We start from the raw sequence: 26,670 nt of genomic DNA, 5'->3' as shown, positions 1-26,670 counted from the left end.
CACTTTCCCAATAAGGAAAAAACTACAATTTTCCAATTTCTGTCAAAATAAATTCCCAATTCAAGGTTCACCCCCCAATGTTTTGTTAATTTTGGAACATTTTTTATTAATAAAATGCAACATTTAGGTAGTTTCTCTATTCAGATCTATGGATTGAACCCAAGTTAATATAATATTGACAACTTGACATCACTAATTTATCAATTTTAAAGTATTCAGTAGCAAAGAATCAAATACACCAATTTCAAAATATAAAGACTTCACTTCACTAATTTTCCAAATGTCAGGGTTTTTCGCACACATTTTTCCAATGGGGCTGGTACAGGTACTTTTCCCTATTGGGCTCAAAAAATCGCTGATTTGTTTCAGTCCATTGTATGGGATATTATACATTGTATGATCCTTAGAAAAAATCTTTTCAAAGCATATAAACTGATATTTGTCATTACTTTACCATGAATTCCCTCCATTGCTAAAATGCCAAAAATACCATATTTCCACCCAAAATTGGGACCTATCCCTTAGAGATAAAAATATAGATATGAGTGACAAAATATCGTTGATAACGCCTGTTAAAAGGTCTGAATAGTTCATGTATTTTTTATAACTTAAAAAGCTTGTTAATAAGTTGATAAAGTTTATGATTATGGAACAAAAGCACTATTCAGCCAGTATAAACATTATAATGCTCACCAATTTAACATTCTTTTAAACTGAATACCGTCCTTATCAAGGTTTTTAATTATTTTATGAAACAACTATTTAGAAAGCTTTGTTTGTAGTGGGGGGTGGGATGTTTTTTTCAAAATCAATATGATCTGTTTTACAATTACTGGTATTGCAATTTAGCAATTTATGTACAATATATTCATAAATTATTGGCGTCGCCCTGGAGGGCGGCAACTAGTATGTAATGCATTTTTTTAGCTCACCTGTTTGCTCAGGTGAGCTTTTTTGACCGGTCTTTGTCCGTCGTCCGTTCGTCCGTTAACATTTGCTCGTAAACACTCTAGAGGCCACATTTGTTGTCCCATCTTCATGAAACTTGGTCAGAAGCTTTGCCCCAATAAAATCTCGGCCGAGTTCGAAACTGGGTTGTGCCGGGTCAAAAACTAGGTCACTAGGTCAAAAAAAAGAAAAACCTTGTAAACACTGTAGATGTCACATTTTATGTTCAATCTTCATGTAACTTTGTCAAAATGTTTGTCTTAATGATATCTTGATTGAGTTCAAAAGTGGTTCCGGACTGTTGAAAAACATGGCCGCCAGTGGGCGGGGCAGTTTTCCTTATTTGGCTATAGAGAAACCTTGTAAACACTGTAGAAGTCACAATTTTTGCCCAATCATCATGAAAGGTGGTCAAAACATTGATTCAATTGATATCTCGGACGAGTTCGAAAATGGTCCAGATCGGTGAAAAAACATGGCCGCCAGTGGGCAGGGCATTTTTCTCTATATGTATATACATGTAGTGGCAGTTTTCCCTATTTGGCTAGAGAGAAACCTTGTAAACACTCTAAAAGTCACAATTTTTGTCCAATCGTCATGAAAGTTGGTCAAAACATTGGTTTTAGTGATATCTGAGTTCGAAAATGGTCCAGATCGGTGAAAAAACATGGCCGCCAGTTGGCGAGCCATTTTTCTTTATATGTATATAGTGGCAGTTTTCCCTATTTGGCTATAGAGAAACCTTGTAAACACTCTAGAAGTCACAATTTTTGCCCAATCATCATGAAAGTTGGTCAAAACATTCGTTTTATTGATATCTGGGACGAGTTCGACAATGGTTTGGATCGGTGAAAAAACATGGCCCGAAATAGTAAAATGGTTTCCAGATGAAAGCTCAAAAATGCTTATGCCTAAGATCATGAAAGTTCATAGGTACATTGATCATGACTTGCAGATGACCCCTATTGATTTTCAGGTCACTAGGTCAAAGGTCAAGGTGACCCGAAATAGTAAAATGGTTTCCGGATGATAACTCAAGAACGCTTATGCTTAGGATCATGAAACTTCATAGGTATATTGATCATGACTTGCAGATGACCCCTATTGATTTTCAGGTCACTAGGTCAAAGGTCAAGGTCACGGTGACTCAACTTAGAAAAATGGTTTCCTGATGATAACTCAAGAACGCTTACGCCTAGGATCATGAAACTTCATAGGTACATTGAGGTGACCCTAAATAGTAAAATTGTTTAACTCAAGAACGCTTATGCCTAGGATGATGAAACTTCATAGGAACATTGATCATGACTCGCAGATGATTCCTATTGATTTTCAGGTCACTAGGTCAAAGGTCAAGGTCACGGTGTTTCAACTTAGACATATGGTTTCCAGATGATATTTCAAGAAGGCCTATGCCTAGGATCATGAAACTTGATAGGTACATTGATCATGACTTGCAGATGACCCGTATTGACTTTCAGGTCACTAGGTCAAGGTCACGGTTACTTGACACAGTAAAATGGTTTTGGATGATAACTCAAGAAAGCTTACGCCTAGGATCATGAAACAATATAATGGTCAAGTTGATAGAATTTTCTTATTAAATCAATCAAAAATGAAATTTATCATATTATTTGGCTTTCATCCAACATCATTTCAAAGATGTGAATCCTTTGTCTTATATATAATGTGGTTATTCAATGTCCACTTTAGATATGTAAAAAGCTATCACAATGCTAGTGTTGCCTCCCCCCCCCCCCCCCACACACATTATTATACCGCCACAAAGTCTGTTTGGGGGGCTATATAGCTATATAGGAATCAGTTTGTCCCGACCGTCCCTGTCCCAGTATGTTACGTCCTTCCTGATTTATTGTCCGTTTGTCCGCCCGATTTATTTTTATGAAATAAATTTTGAACAAATGAACATACAACATTCAAACTTCATATGTTGATGCAACCTTATTAGTTTTATATATACACCCCACTGTCTTTTAGGTCACTAGGTCATAGGTCAAGGTCACTTAAATCTCTTATAGAAAACTTTATCATAGACTGTATAATGGAAGTGCTTCCACCTACAGCCTTCAAAATTCCTATATTGATGCACCTCATTTAGTTTTACAGGTCAAATCCAGTGTTAGATCACAAGGTCAAATGCCAATGTCACTTCAACCTCTTATAGAAAACTTTACTGTTGTCTTCAGAACAAAAATGCTTCCATCTGCAATCTTCAGACTTCCTATGTAGATACACCTGACCTAAATGAGTTTTACATTATCACACTCCATTATTTGGTCATTAGGTCAAAGGTCACTGTGTTCTCTGATAAAGAAACATTACATTGGCCCTTCCTGGGTTCTAAAAACCTCATATGTAGATGCATCAATGAATTTTGCGCAACACATACCGTTATGATCACAGGTGGTATGGAATATAAATTATTAAAAATGCATACTGTAATAAAGTGAGTATAGGTAAAATGTCTTCAACATTAAAACATATTATATCAACATGAGAGCTATTGTTACTCTCAAATCTATCATTGTCATTGCACAAAATCAAAGACTTCTTGTGATTGTAAATTTGTTACAGCAACTAGCTGTAATAAGAGCTTGTATTAGTCCCATTTTGGTTGGCAACTTGCATTATTACATTCTGCAAGTGTGATAGACAGGAAAAGTTGCTTTTGCACTGTGTTCCATTTCATCCTCTTAATATATCACATGCATTTAGCAAACATGCTTCGTGTTTTCTGGCGGTGTGGTATTTATCAAACTTCTTCTCAGGAAGGTCAGATATCTATCTATCTCTATACTGTCTAACTCCCCTTGTGGTTATTATTAACAATATGGTGGACGAGCCAGTTATCGAACACATAGGGAATTACGTTAAAATTTAAACACTTAAAATAACAAAAACATTATGTTTTAACACATGACTAAAAGTTTAATCATTTAATAACTTATCTGTAAAGTTTTCCAGCAAATATCCTTCAAGAATTCATAACAATGATTAAACTTGTCTGTGAACAAGGTGTTATTCTTTTAATCAACTGTACTTTGTGTTGTTAAATGTATAAAATCGGTATCAACCTCATGTGTTGAAGTCTTGTTTGCGGCTATAAACTAGCAATGGCCAAATTCGTTAAAACGGGAGTAACAAGTCAGATCTTTGAAATTAAAAGGTCAATATCAACTATTATTTTGTTTAAAAGACAATTCTTTCCAAGGCCAGTATGTGCCGATTTTAATGTTACTTAAATACGCTTAACAGTAAAATCACAGAAAACTTAAGGCAATCTAAACAAAATTAAGAGCAAGTTTAGCGACTTCATTTCAAATGCCCATTATGACACTTGCCGAATTAGCACTAAAAGTCTCAGAACACGCCACATAAATATTTTACATAAAAACCCCATATACAATTATTAAGACATCATTTTTATGTACCTAACCAATTAATATATGTGACAAAGCAGTCAGGTCTTTCTTAATATTTTCCAAAATAGTGTTGGTAAAAAGAAATAAAACTCGAGAATGTTGTAAAGGAACTATTGATCATATATAAGGCATTAAAAGTACAATTGAATGCATATGTGCCCACATACACTTACTGTAGGCCTCTACAAAGCAAATAAATTGCAACAAAATGGCTGAAAAAGAATTATAAAGTCACTGCCCACATATGGTTTCCTGGTCTTCCCCAGATGGTATCAATGTTTTCACAACATGGTCATTAAAAACGCAAATTTCTCCATAATAAATAGTTTTCTGGAGAAACCCTGCTGAGAGGTTATGGCAGACATGTGAAAGTTTGTATAAACTCTTTAATTATTGTAGCGGCTTGAAAATTTAAGCAGTTTTTTCTCCCCTAAATGCCTGAACATGGCCCGTTTTGCACTATCTTCTACTTCAGGGAGCCACATTTCGCCTATTTTTAAAGAAAATTTGTAAGGCTTTTTTCTACATGTAGGCCAATACCTTTGTTATCAATGTTAATACACAGTTGTTTCAAATTGGACTTTGACAAATTTATTTTTTCCAATTTACTTACCCTATGTAAGTTCATGCCAAAATGCACAGCACTGTCCCCTATGGTATTACACTACCCGCAAGGTATCAGGTTTCCTGGGGTGGTCTTAATAATATGGTGGTTGAGTTCAAAAGTGGTTCAAAAGAAGTCACAATTTTTGCCCAATCATCATGAAAGTTGGTTAAAACATTGGTTTTATTGATATCTCGGACGAGTTTGAAAATGGTCCAGATCGGTGAAAAAACATGGCTGCCAGTGGGCGGGGCATTTTTCTCTATATAGTGAAAACATGTGAACACTCACATTTTTGGCCCAATTTTCATGAAATTTGGTCAGAAAATTTGTTTCTTTGATATGAGAGTTGAGTTTGAAAAAGGTTCCGGTCAGTTGAATAACATGGCCGGCGGAGGGGGGGGGGGGGGGGGGGCAGTTTTTTTATATTTATATAAAAGCTTGTGAACACTCTAGAAGTCACATTTTTTTCCCAATCATCATAAAACTTGGTGAAAAGATTGGTTTTATATATATCACATAATTAATGTCATAATTATTGCCGTTAGATTGTCCAAATTTTCATTATATTATACAAAATCCTTGTAAACACTCTAGAGGTCACAATTTTGTTTCAGATTTTATGAACCTTGGTCATAATATTTATTTTTGTAAGCAAAGTTTGATGTTTGGTAAGGGGGGTCAACTCAAAATATAGGCCACCAGGTCAAAGCTTACAAAAACAAAATCACTCCATATGCCAGAGTTTTGGTTCAATAATGATGAAACTTGACCAGGATGTTTGTCTGGACAATATCTAGGGCAAGTTTGATGTTTGGTAAAGATTGAATGAACTGACTCCTCTCAGGTGAGCTAACTAGGGCCATCTTGGCCCTCTTGTTTTCGCTTATGGGAGGAGAATTGATTGATTGATTTTATTTGGTAAACATATGAACATTACATAGTTACTACATAATGCAGACAATATAAAATATATTATCACAGCAATATACATAGCAAACCATGGAATGCACACACAATACCAAGGATAACACAAAAAAGAGAAAAATGATTTTCACTTATTTCCATTGTGGTCCTTGTTATTGGTGGCAGTAACCATGAAACAGTCATGTATTAGATTTTAATAATGTATATGTATCAAATATGTACTGTTTAATAAAGTATATTACTGATTAAGAATGAATAAATATAATCACATGTTCATTATTATCACAGAAGTTGCATAAGAAAGTTACACACTGCATAGGTAGTTAATAAACACACTTTGTAGCATACAACAAGTTAAAGAATAATTATGAGATCCTTGCATCTTATTGATCATAAGACTTAAAAATGTATCACAGTATTTTAACAGAACATAAAATTCATAATAAAAATTATACTATAAAAAGCTATAAAGACTCTAAAAACTGTTTCTTGATGGCACCCTTGAAATTGTTAGGTTTAGGTACATCCCTGATGTTTTGAGGAAGATTGTTCCATAAACAGATACCATTATATGTTAATGTTTTAGAACCAAAACTTCCTACTCTTGGTTTGGAAAAACGACCAGAGTCTTCAAATGTAAAATTTTCAGCAAAATGATCAGATTCTGGCTGAGCTACCATATTAGACCTAGTACAACGATTATGTACGCCAGACACTGGCTTAAAATTCTCACCCATATACTCTGGTGCAAGGCCATTTTTAATCTTATGTACATGACAAAGTATGATCTGTTCTACTCTTTTTGAAACAGGCAGCCAACCTAAATGTGAAAACTGTTCTTGACCAACATGTGATCTGTTATCCATATTCAGAACAAACCTAATCATCTTGTTTTGTGAAGTTTGAAGCCTATTTTTAAGTGACTGAATAAGACCAGGGTACCAAAAAGAGCAGGCATAGTCAAAGTGGCACTGTATAAGAGACATGACAAGGAGTTTTCTGGTGTGCAATGTTAAGAACTTACTATTTCTGTATAGGAACTTTAACCTTGAGTTTGCCTTTGTAATAATTGATCTAGCAATTGTTTTACCAGACAGGAACTGGTCCAATACAGCACCTAGGTACTTAACAGAACTTGATGGAGTAATTGACACATCATTGCAAGAGACATTTAACTGAGAATTTGACCTTAGTTTGGGCTTTGAGAAGTTATATTATGGATCAATGTATATATTTTTGTTTTAAGAAGATCTTGCATAGTGGTTATTTTTTGTGTAAATTAGTGTAAATAAGTACTGCATTTGTGCCTATTACATTTATTACAACATTTATTGCCAATAATGCAAAGCTAATTGTTTTAATTAATAACTGATCCACAACTGATCACAGGGGAAAGATCACAGGGACTGGGAAAATGCGCGAAACTTTCTGGTTTTGTATAAAAACAAATGATGTTTTGTATAAAAACAAAACATAATCAAAATATATTTATTTTGTGTTTTTTCTAATTTGCTTATTTAGTGGAGAATCAATGTAGTACGATATTTGACGACCTATTGCGCAAGCAAGTTTATTGGAAGGCGTAGTGGTACGAAAATGTACAATGTATTAGTTTATTAATAGACATATAATAAAGATCGCTATACACAACTTCACCAAATAGCAGTACATAAGTGAATGTCAGCCGAAATAGTTCAGTTGGGAGAGCGTTAGACTGAAGTTGTTTATGCAACAGTCATCTAAAGGCCCCCGGTTCAATCCCGGGTTCCGGCACGAACGGAACAATTCGGCGGCTGACAATTTTTTCAGTAAGGTTAATAAATATAATAAAGCTTTATTTTATGTAGACATTTTAAAATCCATTTTACTACAATTTGACATTTTTATTTAAATTAATGGATGCAACGTGGTGACAACGTTAATTAAAATTTCTTACATCACTTAAATATCTTATAAAAAATACACGTGTTTTTATATTAACAAATAAATGCAAACAACATATCTATTATCCATGTATTTTTATGGTTGTCTATCATAGGCCTATCCCACCACATATAGTGCGCGAAGCGGGGCACGTATTGTTGAATTGCGATAAAGGAAGCAGCCGCTTATCAAGGAGGAGCTGTGTCCCAGTAACCCGTTTCCCTAGAGTCAAGCATTCCTCGGAGTTTTTTTTAAGTAGCTCATATAGAGCGCAAAGCGTGACACGTATTACTATCCAGGTGGTATGGGCCCTTTAGCATTATCCGACCATTACGTCCATAGTTATCTTCCTTAGAATTTGAGAAATTTTGAAATCCTTGTTCGAAGTCCAAAATATTCATCCGATTGTTCCCAAAACTTTCACAGGCTTTTTTTATCAATGAAGACCCAACCCAAACTCTATAAGAGCAATATCGGACCATAAGTCCAGAATTATGTCTCTTTGAATTTAAAAATAAAAGTGAAAAACTGCTTGGTTAGGTGATTATGTCAACATTTTTCATCAGATTCTTTCCAAACTTACAGTGTCTTCATATCAATGAGCATTTTTACCTCATTTAAAACGAGAAACATCGGGACAATAAGTCCAGATTTTTTTTTCTATTAAATTTAACAAAATAAACAATTTCCACTTGTTTAAAAGATTTCACAACTTTTGTCTGAATCTTTCCAAACTTGTTAAGTGTTTTTATATCAGTATTACTCGAACCCTATTGAAAATGATGAATATCAGAGCAATAAATCTATTATGTTCTTTTACTGAATTTCAAAGTATTGTGAAATGCAGCTTCTTTATACAATTTACAGTTTTCATTCAATTTTTTTTCAAACTTTTACAGTGTTTTCATATCAATGAGTACTCAAACCCTATCGTAAATGAGCAACGTAAGAATAAGTTCAGAATCATCTCCCCTTGAAGTTGAGAAAAAAATGAAATTACGCTTACAAGATGAAGCAGATTTTTTAAAACCTACACAGTTCTGTTCCATTAATGAAAACTGCACACGGATACCAGTAAAAAAAAGAAAGCCAATGTAAATAAAATGAACTATGAAATTTTTGGGAGTTACAACACAAAATCATAGATAATGGTTATTTGGGGGTTATAACACAAAATCATAGATGATGGTTATACCAGTATCTTTTTCTATTTTGTTTAAAATAATCGATCAATATATTAATATTTACAGCAGAAAAAAATCGTTCCATGTAACTTCATTGAGTGCCTTTTACACTGAAATTCCCGACGCCCTTTGATGCTTTGCATCAATACTTATCTTGTATTCATTATATTATATTCAAAAGAAATGTTACTGAATCATGATTTATATGATGATATAGAATACTGTAAAATCATAATTATACATAGCACATTAATTATACCCTCACAAAAGAAGTTTAGGGGGGTATATAGGAGTGAACTTGTCTGTCTGTTAGTGGGTCCGTATTTAGTGTCCACTCTCTAATTCAAGTTTTTTTTTTCCGATCTTCACCAAACTTGGTCAGATGTTGTATCTAAATGATGTCTAGGTCAAGATTGAATATGGTTCATGTGGGATCAAAAACTAGGTCACGGGGTCACTTAGTGCGTTTTTAAACATTGAGCATGGTGTCCGCTCTCTAATTCAAGTAGTTTTCATCTGTGCTTCACCAAACTTGGTCAGAAATTGTATCTAGATGATGTCTAGGCCAAGTTTGAACATGGGCCATGCCGGGTCAAAAACTAGGTCACGGGGTCACTTAGTGCGTTTTAAACATTGAGCATGGTGTCCGCTCTCTAATTCAAGTAGTTTTTTTCTGATCTTCACCACACTTGGTCAGAAGTTGTATCTAGATGATGTGTAGGTCAAGTTCGAATATGGGCCATGCCGGGTCAAAAACTAGGTCACAGCGTCACTTAGTGAATTTTAAACAATCAGCATGTTGTCCGCTCTCTAATTTCAAGTAGTTTTCATCCAAAATCTTCTCCAAACTTTGTCAGAAGTTTTATCAAGATGATCTCTATGCCAAGTTTGAACATGGGCCATGCTGGGCCAAAAACTAGGTCATGGGGTCACTTAGTGTGTTATAAACATTGAGCATGGTTTCCGCTGTTTTGTGTGAAGACAACATGCAAAATATTCTGTGTCAATACGGCATGTGGGGGTATTCGTCATGACTGTGACAAAGCTCTAGTTTTCATTGATCTTTGGTGTTAGGTTATCCGAGAATTTAATACAATCACTTCAGAAAAGGACACATGCATTAACCCTTTACCACTCAAAAGCAAAGTGAAAATGGCCATGTGCAAACAGCATAAAACCAGAACAGCCTGTGAGAAACTCACAGTCTGTTCAGGTTTTATGCTGTTTGATGCTCATCAGTATCTAAGGGTTGGAAATAAAGCCTTTGAAACTTTAATCTATACAAAAAGGTCTTAAATAAAATGTAACTTTTTAAGGGACTACAAATGCTTAAAAATACGTATCTTAGTGGTAAAGGGTTAAGTCCTTTTATTTTTTCCAAAATCACAAATCCACAAATGTGTGTGTCCACGAAGATGTCTTTAAAAAAACAAACACGAAATTTCATGCTATCAAATACATAAGATTTTACAATAATTATTTGGATGCATCAATACTTCCATCACTGGTTTGACTATTAGTAAGTACATCAATTATGATTAATGGCAGGATAAAAGACACCCTACATCAGGATACAAAACACTACAGCAGGATACAAAACACTCTACAGCAGCATTTGGTTAATGAAAGGCAATTAGGAATGAGAATGGCAAGGTACAAGAGTCATTAGGTCTGAAAATAGCTATCTACTGTATGGAACTAATGTGTAGAGACAGGACGTTTGTACATAAATAGACTAAGATTACATTACCTCCAATTATAGATGCACTGACACTATTCCAATTTGTTTGAAAGTCGAACCAATGTCATATTTATGACATAGCAGTTATATTTTCTCAGTTTTTAAGTCTCAATTTTTTAGATAAGGGGCATATGGATTTGCCCTTGTCTGTCCTTCAGTCCATCCGTCAGATTTTTTGTGATGCGTGCATTACTCAAGAAATAAAACAGCCGGAGTGATACAACTTTATACATTTTTTTTTTCAAATTTGGGGCCTGTATTCGGCCCCATTACAAATGGAAAAAAGTATACCAGTATATTTACCCAAATGGGACATAAACATTCCCAATTGAAGGGTTCCAACAATTTTTTTTTTTTAATCTCAACATTTATTACACAAGGATAGGGCATTTGTTAGAAACAATTTTGTATAGTAATCCACTACATTTCTTCATTAAGTGATTGTGCTCAAGTGCATTGCAATCAATCACTTCATTGACAAAGGATTAGGTCTGGGAAAGTCACCTGTTTTATACAATTCCACACAATCAGATAACATTTCCGATGTAGGCTCAGTTTTCTGTAAAAGTTTATGCCTTTAGGAATAGATGTGAATTCACTGAAAAAAACCCCAATCAAGTCAATAACCAAATCAATAGTTTTATGTTAAGTTGGCATTCCCCCAAAACAAAGAAACAATACTGCATACTGTTTTTTGTTTCCTAACGGTTTCACTGGAGGGGACTTATGGTTTGCGCTCTGTCTGTCTGTCTGTCTGTCTGTCTGTCTGTCTGTCTGTCTGTCTGTCTGTCTGTCTGTGTCTGTCTGTCTGTCTGTCTGTCTGTCTGTCTGTCTGTCTGTCTGTCTGTCTGTCTGTCTGTCTGTCTGTCTGTCTGTCCTGTCTGTCTGTCTGTCTGTCTGTCTGTCTGTCTGTCTGTCTGTCTGTCTGTCTGTCTGTCTGTCTGTCTGTCTGTCTGTCTGTCTGTCTGTCTGTCTGTCTGTCTGTCTGTCTGTCTGTCTGTCTGTCTGTCTGTCTGTCTGTCTGTCTGTCTGTCTGTCTGTCTGTCTGTCTGTCTGTCTGTCTGTCTGTCTGTCTGTCTGTCTGTCTGTCTGTCTGTCTGTCTGTCTGTCTGTCTGTCTGTCTGTCTGTCTTGTCTGTCTGTCTGTCTGTCTGTCTGTCTGTCTGTCTGTCACACTATTCTGGATCCTGCGATAACTAAAAAATTTGTCATATTTTTTCATGAAACTTGAAACATGGATAGATGGCAATATGGACATTATGCATGTCATTTCATATTGTTCCTAAGTCAATAATTCTGGTTGCTATGGCAACAAATATGAAAAAAAAAATCAAAAAAATCTGACAATTAGGAAGCCGGTAGGGGACAACTATTGCTTGGCAATAGTCTTGTTACATATTTATTTTGAAGAAATTATTTATTTCAAAAATTGTTGAAAATAACCAATCATACAAAAATAAACATTTTTTATAGACTCTGTTGGATTGAAACTTGCACGTGCCACCAAGATTAATAGTTGGCATGCATTAATAGCCATCCTTGCTGTACATTATTCATTCATAAAAATTGTACTACTATGTTTTATTTTCCCCGTCAAATAAAATGGGTATCACTTTTGATACTTGTTAATATTATACTGCATTTATAACAACAAAGCCTGTGCGTGAAGCAATCGTAAATAAATACTAACAAAAAAATTATCTGTCTTTTGAATATATGGGCCTCAATTTGGGAAAAATGTGCATAAGGCATGTATGTTCAGTGTCATATCAGATAAGCCAGTGCAGACTTAACATGCTTATCAGGGATAACACTTTGCACCTAGACTGGATTTTTGTTAAGGAGGGACTAAATTCTTTTTTTATGTCCCCCACCACTATAGTGGGGGACATATTGTTTTTGCCCTGTCTGTTGGTTTGTTTGTTGGTTGGTTGGTTTTTTTGCCCCAACTTTAACATTTGCCATAACGTTTGCAATATTGAAGAGAGCAACTTGATATTTGGCATGCATGTGTATCTCATGGAGCTGCACATTTTGAGTGGTGAAAGGTCAAGTTCATCCTTCAAGGTCAATGGTCAAATATATGGGTCAAAATCGCTCATTTAATGTCACTTTTGCAATATTGAAGCTAGCAACTTGATATTTGACATGCATGTGTATCTCATGGAGCTGCACATTTTGAGTGTTGAAAGGTCAATGTCAAGGTCATCCTTCAAGGTCAAAGGTCATATATATGGGGACATAGTGTTTCACAAACACATCGCTTGTTTTTTAATCCATTAAAGCGGAAAGCATCATCCCTTATTAGCCTGTGTGGACCTCACAGGCATATCTGACATGACACCTTATGCACATGTATTTAGCCCAGTTTTCCCAGAGCAACACTCTTATAATGCCATATTAGCATACAATATGCTCCTTTAATATGCGTGTTTGTCTTGATGTTGTTTGTGTGTCAGATCAGGCCTGAGAATCAAATTTGTATTCCCTTGCCTGCTGCATTGAGGAATTCATGTCCTGATGTTTTCCTGTAAGTATTTGTGTGTGTTTCAAAATACTCTTTAAAAGAAACTACAAACTGTCACAAAAATATTTTATCAAGAAAAAGCCATAAGTATGACATATTTTGACTTTCCCTGCATTGGGATTTGAAATCTTTTACAAAAATCACGACATTTAACTATACGGCAGCCTGGCCAGTAATTGAAATAAAGAGTCCATTCGAGCAATTAGTATGTTATTTTAGAATCATATTTAAGGCTTTGGCTTCAATTTTAAACCTCAACATCACAGACAGCCATCCTGGTGTTCATCAGCTATTTGCTAATAACTTTTTTAAAGCAACTTTTAATATATTTCTTTCTTTTTTCAACTAAAATAATTATGCAAATCCACCATCTTATTTCATGTTTACTTGGAACTAGTGCATTTCCTGAGTAAACTGCCAGTACTCTTTCACTGCATATTTGTCTTCTTGGTTCTTTTATTGTATTTTTATGAGGAAATGTTCAATGTACATTTAAATGTTACAAGTTCAGTGCGAGGTCAATAAATAATGACCCCCGGCTAAACGGTTATAAGTTCAAATCTGTATAGACAGATGTGCGAAAATCTTGTCCGTGTCTGCAAGCATTATTTTCCTGTCAAATGATGAAACATCATAAATGGAGATCATCACAACTGACACAGTTGTCTCCTTTTACTGTAATATTATGAACTAGCCTCTAGGGGAGATCACTATGGGTTGATTGACATTTTCATTTTCTAAGAAAGGTAACTGTTGCAAAAAAATTCATTAAATAGCATTAGGTTACTGCTCCTGAAATAAGAAATGTATCTGTCATACATCTAGAACATTTGAACAGGAATGAATCCTGTTTTGTTAAGCTGCATCATTCCTACTGGTTTAGCTTACATGTTCACTTGTTAAAAGGTATTACCAAAATAATAGTGATCCATGTATCATGTGCTTATGCTTCCACTGTATTTAGGGGCTTTGGGACGCATGAAGATTTGATTTGCCCTTGTCTGGCTATCTGTCTGTCCCACTTTTTTGTGAGGAAGGTAACTAACAAACTATTTGTGCTCTAGGGATTAAACTTATACATGTAAATACATATGAAGCATGTTCTGAGAAAACTGGGCTTAATGCATGTGCATAAAGTGTCGTTCAAGATAAGCCTGTGAAGTCCGCACAGGCTAATCAGGGACGCAGTCCGCACAGGCTAAACTGGGACGACACTTTCAGCTTAAAGTAGATTTTCGGTAAAAAGGGACTTCCTTTAAACAAAAAATACCATTGAAGCGGAAAGTGTCATCCCTGATTAGCCTGTGCGGAGTGCAAAACATGTAACATAAGCTATAATTAGCTTTTGAACCGACATTATTAACAATTGTATAATAATAACATATTAAAAGCAGCTGTTAAGAGAGACAGTAAAGTAATTTAAACATGGTTCAGACAAACATAATACTAAAGTACATTATGGCATAAATAGCAAAGCATTTGTCACACTAAAGCAAGTGACTAGGAATACAACATAAAACAAAAGATTTGTGCTAATCTAGACCATTAGGTCTACAAATAAATTAAGACAATTTAATATAATAAAAAAGCATGGCAAAGAGGCTTATTATTGAACATATGCTTATATAAGGTCTATTTTGTGAAAACTTCAAAAATCTTCTTGTCCATAACCTAAAGCACATTGTCATAGTAGTATACATATACATGAGGTAGAGCAATAACCAGGTCCAGCCTAGCCAAATAAGCAACACAAAACAAAAGTTAAAGCAAAATGATAAGCAACTAATAGTAATAAAATAATAACTGAGAGATTTGCACTAATCTAAACCGTAAGCTTACAAATTAATAAAGACAATTAAAGACATAAAATAAGCATGGCAAAGGGGTTATTAAGCACATAGTAGAGGTTATCCATATTCAGGATTTAAGATCACGTGACGTTGTGGGGTTCACAATTAAACTATAATGGATGTAAATACACCAGTAAGTTAAGCTTTGTTTTAAATAAATTTAAAAAAAAATCTTAACAATTTTAACTCGTGCATAAAATGGAAATGTGAAATACATCATTATAAATTTATTTAATAAGCCTGACAGTGTGTTCTTGGCCAAAAATTGATATGTTCAGCATTCATGTACATGGTTATACTGCATGTAACATGAAATTTTGGCAGACATATTGAAGAATTTATTCTTAAATCTTAAGTTATCGGCACAAACTGCAAGAAATGCTGTCTCATTTGCACTTAAGATTAATGCAAATGTATTTCAACAAATTGATATACTTGCAAAATAAAAGTTCTCCAGCCTGTGTGTAAACCCCTGTAAACCCTGTTGAGCCTGCACCCTGGTATTTTGGTTTGGATATTTGACCCTTGTTTTAGCAAAATAATAAATTTTTAGCTCGGCTGTTTTCGGAGAAAACCTGAGGTATTGTCATAGCCAGCTCGTCGTCCGCTGTCCAGCATCTGCCGTTCGTTGTCTGCCGTCCACGTCATGCTAAAACCTTGACATTTGTCAAGCTTTCATTTATTCAAAACTGCATCCGCAGCGGAGTGTTTGCACACGTTATGCGGTGCTCTTGTTTAACTTGTGTTACAAGTCACTCAAAATGTTTTACTGCAACAGGGCTGAAACTATACAAACTAGGATTATAACCAGCTTGTGAACTTGTAGATTCCATATTTTGGTTTAGTGTTTTCTGACATACGTAGTTTTCAGAAAAAAAGGTGAATTTGGGACGTCTTTGTCCTTTAAAACATTTCTAGTATTTCATATTTTAAAGAAAAAACATATAAAAAACATAATAGCAACTGTTTTATATATGTTATTAGATGTATAATATATTTATGGATAAAGGTAAAGTTATTTTTTTGTACTTTATATTAGGTTAAATTTTCTGGACTGATATCAAGTAAAATGGCCAGATAAATTGTTCATGGCAATACAATTAGTGAGTCTGTTTCTTTCCCCAAAGGCATGCCACTTATTGCCTACTGGGATTGTACCTACCAGTATCACATGTCTGCTCCATTAACCCATATATGCCAAGTGGACTCTCCCATCCTTCTAAATTGGATCAATTTATTTCCAAAATTAGGGATGTCTAGTATATTTATTTCTATATTTAGAATATTTCTAACAGAAATTCCTTTAAGCAAACAGCGCAGACCCTCATGAGACGCCGCATCATGCAGCGTCTCATCTGAGTCTACGCTGTTTGCCAAGGCCTTTTTTCTAGACGCTAGGCATAAATGGTTTAAATGATTTCTCTGCAGCCTCAGAGTCAGTCAATATCTGGAGTTCGCTAAAGAATGATGTTGACTGAGATTACAATCATTAATAATTTTGGGAAAACAAGGCTTAATGCATGTGTGTAAAGTGTTTCCTTAGATTAGACTGTGGAGACATATGCTTTAATGTTCGTTAAATTGTTATGTATCTGAAGACACGAAAGTGTACTGGTGCATCCTTCCCCCCTCCCCCTGTAAAAAACAACAACAAAAACAAAACATTAACTACTCAATCAACAAAATATGACAAATGAAAAAAGGATTCAAACGATTTATTGTCCCTAATATCTATTCTCTAGTCAGTGATTCGCAATTAATGCCTTTTGTGTATGCCGAATATTGCCACAATCCCCGACAGCTTGCATTGGAAAATTACCACAGAGAGATTGGATTGATTACCAGTACATAATATTTCTATTGTTCCATCATATTGATTGGGTGATTGTCATCAGCAGATAGACAGAAATTGGGATGCATGGACGCTGGGTTCAATTGTTGGAACCAATGGAGATATTATTCTGATTTTTCATTTGAAACTGAATGTTTCTGCTCTTTGGACACAAGTGTAGTATATGTCATTGCTTTCTTCTTTATTCTGAATATGGATTATTTCTGCACAGTGAACATAGTTTTGTTCATGAATTATTTTATGGATGTTTTCAGGTCACATGGATGTCCCACATTTTGACCTGGGAGAATAATAATGAGTTTTTTATTTAAGAAATAATATTTTTCTATCATGGTTTGTTGTCGAATAACCCACAGTAAGGAGTATAGATGCCTAGGAATTAATACACGAGTGCGAAGCACGAGTGATTTGATAACACGCATCTATACAACTTACTGTGGGTTATTCGACAACAAACAATCATAGAAAAATATTATTTCGATTCTAACACGATTCTGATTGATTTGGTTCAAGCTTTAGGATGTGAACTATATTTTTCAATACTCCGCCCTTCTTAGTACTAAGTTCACTATTTATTGACGTCATTGAATTGTGCAAACATATGACGTCATTTTCATTCATAAATATTTTGCAAATGACGTCACTTTCATTGAAAACAACAATCGTTGAAACTTAATGACGTCTCGTTTATTGATGCTACTGAAAAGCTGACATGCTATAAATGTTTTCTGAATTACGTTTCCTAACAAATAACATTCTTTGTAGACGTGGTTATGCCACTTATCACCAGATATACAATTTATTGTTTCATTACATTTATATACATGCTACATTTATTACATTTCTTTAAGAGCGGGTTTTAGCACGTGCATTTTACTGCAATATCTTCTTTATTTATTTGGAACTATTTTCGAAACATTAAGCTCCGCCCATAAGTTATTGCAGAATAACCCACACTTGATTTCCTTCTTTGTCTTTAGAAAACAAGTCGTGTGCCGTGTTAGAATTGTTCTTATACTATGCATACTGTGAACTGAGGTTAAAGGGTATTTTCACGTTTTGGTAAATTGACAAATTTAAATAAAATTGTTTCAGATTCGCAAATTTTTATTGTAGTTAATATTTGTGAGGAAACAGTAATAATGAACATTTACCATCCTCTAAAATATCTATTATATGCATCTTTTGACGATTTAAAAACCTGAAAATTATAAAGCGTTGCAATGCGATATGATTGAATAATTTGGAGAGTTTTGTTGTTCTCGTTATATTTTGGGATACTATGAGGATTGCATATATAAAGTATAAAATACTTCGCTCATTGTATCAGCACGGATGGCCAAGTGGTCTAAGCGACAGACTTTTACTCATGAAGAAAAAAAAGGTTAACATAATTCTCTAAGTAAAAATGGCTAACATAAGGCTCAAAGAAAATAAAGGTTAACATAATTCAACAAGGCAAAATAAGGTTAATCTAATGCTCTAAGCTAAAAGTCACAGCTAAAAAGTTTACCTATTGCATTTTAAGTAATTTTTTAACATAAGATGAATAATATTAAACAATCCTGCTAAAAATGATAATTAAACTAGATAATTGTTTTAACCAGCCTCGCTCTAGCAAAACTGGGCTTAATGCATGTGCTTAAAGAATCATCCTACATACAGATTCGCCTGTGCAGTCTGCACAGGCGAATCTGTAACAACACTTTCCACTTTTAGGGTATTTTTCGTTTAAAGGGAGTCTCTTCTGAGAGAAAATCAAGTGAAGTCTAAAAGTTTTGTCCCTGAGTGGACTGCTTAGGCTAATCAAAAACGTCACAATACGCAAATGCATTTAAAAAATATAGAGGTTAGTTGAGATCAGTCAAACATTTATTGTGACATTAACTATTTTAAAAATACCTAATACTTAAATAAGAATATGAAATGAAATGCATAAATGTGCCAAATCTCTTTTTAAAAGAATTTTTCTTATTATTTATCAGTTAATTTTAGTTAATGTATAATTAATTTAGACAATATGATGGAATGTATATACTTTGGTAGCAAATTTTACAGTTGTTTTAGTGAATTTCAAAAATATGATCAAACTATCAACCTGGAATACCCTCTTAAAGTTTAGGGTTGGCACAAACATTTGGTAGGAACAGGTTAGTGAAAAAAACTAATTGTTTGAGCATTAATGGTTAATTTAACTCCATGCAAAGCAAATTATTACTCTTTAAAACGTCATGTTTCCATTACAAGCCAGTATGACAGCAAACCAATAATATACAAGTCTTGGCTACATGTACATTTTATTACAACTTGTGCTTATTTTAAAATCAATAATGTATGGTCATCATAAGACAAAAGAAAATGAACCCATTCTGGGAAAACAGGGCTTAATGCTAAGTGTCATCCTAGATTAGCCTGTGTAGTGTATCTAGGCTAATCAGGGACAACACTTACCACTTTTAATGGATTTGTTTTGTTTTGAGGAGATCTGGGGCAACACTTTACGTTTTCCTCGAATGAGTCTCAAATGTTTTGGATCAAAGTTTAAAGTTCCATCTAGACTATTGTATTATTATTTACTACATTTATTATGGTATAATAGTGGATGACAAGCTGATGTGACTTCTATATTAAACATGGCATCTAATTCTACAATAATTATGATGGCTGTAACAGATGGGACCCTCATGATCAATAACCTAGTTAATGAGCCATTCTCTTATGAAATCAAGATAATGAATAGTTTAAGTTGTTTAAAGACCTTCTGATTGCTATATAAAGTATTGTCTGGAAGAAGAACACAATTTTCATATGTGATGGAACATTTATTTTCTTTTTCTAATACAGATATGAAAATTGTTTGAAAATATGTATGCACATTCATAGATAGGGTAACTCGCCATTTAGTTGATTTTGACCTTGAGTCAGACATTTTTATTTTTGTAGTTTGCAAAAATCAGTCCTGTTTAGCATGATTTGTGACATTATAACAAACACTTTTACCCTCAAAATAAATAAAATTTCAAAATAAGTGTTATCAAATATTATCTCACGATGAATTTGGATTCAGTACAGTATTAATAACTTTTGGTGATGTGCATTTCAGAATTCATATATTGATCATCTTTATACTATCAGAATTTTGGTCAGATACGTTTCACAGCATTCACAAATGACTTAATATTGAAAACATTACCTTATTCTGTAATAATGAAAGGTAATTTTCAGTGGTTTGCTCTATTGTATAGATTTTACAGTAAAACATGTATAACAACTCAATTAGCCCTTGAGGCGTCTGAACGCAATTCGCCCTTATGGCGAACATTAGTTTATCTAATGGCAGAGACATAGTCGGATGCGAATTAACGACATATTCATTCCAATTAACTTTACTCTTTAAAGAATCCCATAGCTCACAAACAACCAGAATAACATAATGTTTTATCTTTGTATGTTTGAACTTTTCTTTGTCACCCCCAGTGCTACAAATGGTTCCGTTGTTGTAAAGTTTGGCTAGAACTAGAAGTGACCATGTCATTTGTGCTCTTTTTATAACTTATTTTCGTCTTCATGTTGACAAAATAATTAACTTATAAATTCAACACAGGACTGTTACTGTGAAATTTGCATTTTTAGCTCACCAGATTGCTCAGGTGAGCTTTTGTGACCGGTCTTTGTCCGTCTTCCGTCCGTCCGTCCACATTTGTTTGTAAACACTCTAGAAGCCACATTTATTGTCCGATCTTCATGAAACTTGGTCAGAAGCTTTGTCCCAATGAAATCTCGGTCGAGTTTGAAACTGGGTCGTGTCGGGTCAAAAACTAGGTCACTAGGTCAAAAAAAGGAAAAAACTTGTAAACACTGTAGAAGTCACATTTCATGCCCATTCGTCATGTAACTTTGTCAAAATGTTTGTCTTAATGATATGATGGTTGAGTTTAAAAGTGGTTCCGGTCTGTTGAAAAACATGGCCGCCAGTGGGCGGGGCAGTTTTCCTTATTTGGCTATAGAGAAACCTTGTAAACACTCTGGAAGTCACAATTTTTGCCCAATCATCATGAAAGTTGGCCAAAACATTGGTTTTATTGATTTCTCCGACGAATTCGAAAATGGTCCAGATCGGTGGAAAAACATGGCCGCCAGTGGGTTGGGCATTTTTCTCTATATGTTGATAGTGAAATCATGTGGACACTCTAGAAGTCATTTTTTTGGCCAATTTTCTTGAAATTTGGTCAGAACATTTGTTTCCTTGATATGAGAGTTGAGTTCGAAAATGGTTCCGGTCTGTTGAAAAACATGGTTGCCAGGGGGACGGGCAGTTTTCCTTATATTTATATAGTAAAAAGGCTTGTAAACATCATGAATTAAGGTCATGTAACATGCAAGACAACTCTTCTAAATATTGCATTTAAGTTAACATGCTACTCCCCTTTGACTATTAATGTTTTCATGATAATTCAGTGTATTTTCTAGAGGGCACATTACTTTTCCGATCTTCATGCAACTTGGTCAGAAGCTTTGTCCCAATGATATCTCGGTTGAGTTCAGACTGGGTCATGCCGGGTCAAAAACTAGGTCACTAGGTCAAAAAAAAGAAAAACCTTGTCCGTTGAAAAACATGGCCGCCAGTGGGCCGAGCAGTTTTCCTTATTTGGCTATAGAGATACCTTGTAAACACTCTAGAGGCCACATTTTTTGTCCGATCTTCATGAAACTTGGTCAGAAGATTTGTCCCAATGATATCTCGATGGAGTTGGAAACTGGGTCATGCTGGGTCAAAAACTAGGTCACTAGGTCAAAAAAGAAAAACCTTGTAAACACTGTTGAAGTCACATATCATGCCCAATCTTCATGTAACTTTGTCAAAATGTTTGTCTTAATGATATGATGGTTGAGTTCAAAAGTGGTTCTGGTCCGTTGAAAAACATGGCCGCCAGTGGGCGGGGCAGTTTTCCTTATTTGGCTATAGAGAAACCTTGTAAACACACTAGAAGTCACAATTTTTGCCCAATCATGAAAGTTGGACAAAACATTGGTTTTATTGATATCTCGGATGAGTTTGAAAATGGTCCAGATTGGTAAAAAAAAGGTTGTAAACACTCTAGAAGTCACATTTTTTGCCCAATCATCATGAAACTTGGTGAAATTATTGGTTTTATATATATCTCAGATGAGTTCGCAAATGGTCCCGATCGGTCAGAAAACTTGGCCGCCAGGGTGGGGGGGCAGTTTTCTTTATGTGACTAGAGAGAAACCTTGTGATTGAACACTATAGAAGTCTCATTTTTTGCCTAATCATCGTGAAACTTAGTCAATACATTGGTTTTATTGATTTCTCAGACAAGTTGGAAAATGGCTCATATTGGTGAAACACACTTTTTAGCTCACCTGATTGCTGAGTGAGGTTTTAGAATTGGTCTTTGTTCGCTGTCTGTTCGTCCACATTTGGTTTGTAAACACTCTAGCATTTGCACTTTTCAAGCATTCTTTATGAAAGTTGCTGAAAGATCTCAGTCAAGTTTGTTAATGAGCAAAATCACATAATTAATGCCATAATTATTGCCCTTAGATTGTCCAAATTTTTATTGTATAATACAAAATCCTTGTAAACACTCTAGAGGTCACAATTTTGTTTCAGATTTTATGAATCTTGGTCAAAATATTTATTTTTGTAAGCAAAGTTTGATGTTTGGTAAGGAGGGTCAACTCAAAATATAGGTCACCAGGTAAAATCTTACAAAAACATAAACACTCCATACGCCAGAGTTTTGGTTCAATAATGATGAAACTTGACCAGGATGTTTGTCTGGACAATATCTAGGTCAAGTTTGACGTTTGTTAAAGATTAAATGAACCAACTCCTCTCAGGTGAGCGAACTAGGACCATCTTGGCACTCTTGTTATAAATATAGGGAATGTATGACCAAATAAATGCTAAATACAAATTTGTGTCAGTGTAAAGGGTGAATTTGTTGGACTCAAGGGCAAATTCAGTGGGTATTGTTTATCAACTTTTTTTAAATGAACATAAGCTGGGAATAAAATAAGTATTTGTAAATTTGATTCATATGATATGATACTTAAAGCTTGCGCAAGCCGAGTCCTAGCTTTGATCACAAAGATTGTTATTATAGAGTTAGCCATCCGACTTAAGGGCCAGTTACCCTATACAGTAAAATGAATATAGACGTGGGACTTTAATGTTCGTTGATTTCATGGGTTCACTCATGCATGACTTTGACACAAACACAGAGGAAACTGATGGAAACCAAAATTTCTCTGTTTTTATTTCTAATATCTGAAGGAAATCCATGTATGAATGTACGTGTCCACGATAAAGTCATTTTTTGACAAACCAGGAAATGTCATGCCAACGAATACGTCAGACGCTTTTACAGTATCTATGAATATTAATGAATATGTTCCCGAGTAATGTTTAGAATCTGCATATGTGTGTACATTATATCTGTTTTGTTACTTACAAATACTGTTGCACACAAACTATCTTATTGTACCACAATTTTGATGATGTAAAGTTTATAAGTCAACACTAATGTTAATGTGGATAGTTTCCACTAATGGTCCATTGCTTGGTAATTATCAACACTTTTACTTCATACAATTTCATGATCAATATTTATAAATGCTGTTTTGTTTCCCAGAAGAAATAAGGCTTGTTATGCAAATTTCAAATTTACATTTGTGTCCTTAAGTCAACCAGGCCTAGATGTGTGCTAGATGTGTAAGATCTCCATGCCAATACAGAAATGACTGTGCAGAAGAAAAAACAATAAGGTGGCGGTAGGCTTGTGATGCAATGGAGCTTAAATAAATAGGTTAAATCTAAGAAAATACCATAGGACAAGAATAGTTATTTCTGGTCTATACTTAAACAAATATTAGAAATACCATTCAGTAGGATTAACAAAGGGTTACGTATATACCAATTATGTAAACAAAATAAATGTGCTACTAGCTATTATTGAAGGTTATTTGACCTTGTACAGTGTAATATGTGTAGTTAAATTTAATAGTAACTTACAATTCTCAAGATTTGTCATGTAATTATGTTAACAAAATGTCTACTACTGCCTTTGGGTGTAATATTAATATACATAGGGACTATTAATTTTTTTTCATTGTTTAGACAATCATGTGACAAGATGATAGGCTTTTTAGTTAACTATCATGTTCTTTATCTATTTATATTTAAAGTAGTGAAAATTGAGGTCCACCCATGCATGCAAAAGAATGCAGAAGATCTTGTCAATTAACTATGAAATATGCACCCACTTCCAATTATTTGAAAATGTATTTAAAATAAATTTATGGTATTGAATAAAATTCATATAAAAGGGGTGTTGCTAAAGTAGAGTCTGATTTATGGTGCAAAGTTATTACTAAAATTTATTAGATTATATTGAGATTGAACGTTTACATATATGCCAATAATTTTGTCTACAACATCTTTTAATGACATGGCAGTTTGAGCACTGATTAGACAGATTGATAGTCTAGAAAATTGAAAATGAGCCTGGATTTGGGAAAATGGGGCTTAATGCATGTGCGTCTAGTTCTGCTTAGACTTGATTTTGGTTTAAGACTGAGACTTCATTGAAACGAAAATTTCTTAAAAGCAGAAAGTGTTATCTCTGATAAGCCTTTGCAATCTTATAATTTTGTCAAAGATAATCAAAATGTAACAATCAAGTAACGCCCTCAAGCAGTATTTAGTGATCGATTTTCCTGCTATTTACATCTATACCAACTTTTAGCTGAGGTTTATCTTACCATATACTTGTTTGTATTGAAAGCCAATATGGAAAGGTTTTGTTAAACCATCCCCTGGTCAAAACACTTGAAGCATTACATCCATGTTATTAGATGGAAATAACCTTGTGATATGAAAGGAAGTGTATCTATGATCTGAATGTCTGTTTTGAACTTGGTATTTCTTAATACTGCATAGCACAGGATAGTTATTTAAGTGAATTATCAATTATAAGTGAAGTTGTGTTGTTTTCTGGTTAAAATAGTGGTAATTGTTATTTATTATTCAGGATATGATATCAGGAAAAGTGGCTAATTGTTCGTTCAGTGGTATTGGATTAATGTTGCCTTACCAGAAGACAATGTTGAGATGGATTTTAACATTAAAACACTGCCAATATAATATGCCAAACAATACATGTACTGCAATTGTATGAACAATGGCTGATTATCAAAGAATACAACAGACAGAAATGAAAAATAATTATTACAGTTTTGTATTTTTGAAAATTGTCAAAAGTTAAAATAGAGAAAATAAAGAAGACATTACCCTTGAGTAAACAATAAAATGCTGACATCAAAAATAAAGCAAAACCATTTAAAGGGGCTGTCCAACAGATTTTGGCATGTATTGAAGCTTGTCATTAAATGCTTTATATTGATAAATTTAAACATTTGAAGTAAAAATCTCCATTAAAAAAACAATAATACAATTTAAAAAAAGGAAATAAAGTAACCCTTAACAGGGCTCGAACCACTGTACCTCAGGAGTTCTGGAGTAAAAAGTCTCCCGCCTGGACCACTTGACAACCATCCATGCTCATGCTAAGAGCGGATGTATTTTTTACCTATATAAGCAATCCTCGAAGTATCCCACAATAAAACAACATGACGCTTGATAAATTTTTTCAGGTTTTCAAATCATCAAAAGATGCATATAATAGATATTTAAGACCATGGTAAATGGTCAGTTTTACTATTTCCTCAAATATATCATAACTAAAACGGAAATTTGTGAATCTGAAACAACTTTTTTTAATTTGTCAATTTACCAAAACGTGGAATCTGTTGAACGGCCCCTTGAAATTCTCTGTGAAATTAAAATTGTAATGTTCCAGACTAGTTCACATTGATATTTAAGTTATTTTTATGAGCATAATACAACCTGCAGCATTAGCTTTCTTACAGGCCACAGGTAGATATTACCTGTATGGAAAACAGAACTTAAAAGTAGCGGGATGTATTTGCTACCCTGATTTATTTGCTACCCATTACTGTTAATTTGTGATACACAAAGTATGTCGTGAAGAAATCTGATTAAAAAATGGACTATATTGATGGTTTCAAGTGGTTTAATGGAGCTCAAAACTTAAAGATAATCTACAGTTCTAAATTGTGTGACTATGATATTGTATTACATTACACCCACAACAAGTTTCATTAACTGCTGTTGAAGCTTAGTAAAGCCTGATCTGGTTTGTGAATGGTTATGACTATAGCTACTGAAAACAACATTTTTGATGGCAATAATGGCAAAAAACTTATTTTCTGGAAAGGAGAATTCGCTGTTTAGAAGATATATTTATTTGATGATTAATTCTCAATGATGTTTTCACTTATCGAAGTTTCATAAACAGTGCAATTACTATCGTCATTTGTTGAAGCCAACACAAACCATCTGCCATGCTTCCATGGCATGTTGATTTGTCTTCAACATTCTGTTTCGGCTGATCATAAGCATCATCAGCATTAGTAATTGTAATACATGACCTGTTTCATGCAAACATCATGCAGCATTAGTAAATGTAATACATGACCTGCGTCGTGCAAAATTGGGTCTTATGCCTTATGCAGCCAACATAGCTTCAGACCAGCCTGTGTATCTGCACAGTCTGCAGCAGGAGC

General features: G+C 34.3%; 1 protein-coding gene across 6 annotated transcripts in view; it reads left to right on the top strand.

The window, feature by feature from the left end:
• LOC127854840 (putative sodium-coupled neutral amino acid transporter 11) overlaps positions 1-26,670 on the top strand; it is a 57,218-nt gene that overhangs the window by 186 nt on the left and 30,362 nt on the right. For 2 of the 6 annotated variants that reach the window (XM_052389901.1, XM_052389902.1), the window contains exon 1: positions 24,794-25,033. The exons of 1 other annotated variant lie outside the window; for it this stretch is intronic. The gene's annotated coding sequence lies outside the window, so the exon portion shown is untranslated. Of the gene's footprint in view, positions 1-24,793; positions 25,084-26,670 lie in introns of those variants that run through there. 3 more of the 6 variants (XM_052389900.1, XM_052389899.1, XM_052389904.1) reach the window with 2 other exon arrangements.

Source organism: Dreissena polymorpha, chromosome 13 (assembly GCF_020536995.1).
Source record: "Dreissena polymorpha isolate Duluth1 chromosome 13, UMN_Dpol_1.0, whole genome shotgun sequence".
Taxonomy (NCBI): domain Eukaryota; kingdom Metazoa; phylum Mollusca; class Bivalvia; order Myida; family Dreissenidae; genus Dreissena; species Dreissena polymorpha.
Note: the sequence above shows the minus strand (reverse complement) of the source record. Positions and strands in the feature narration are given on the sequence as shown.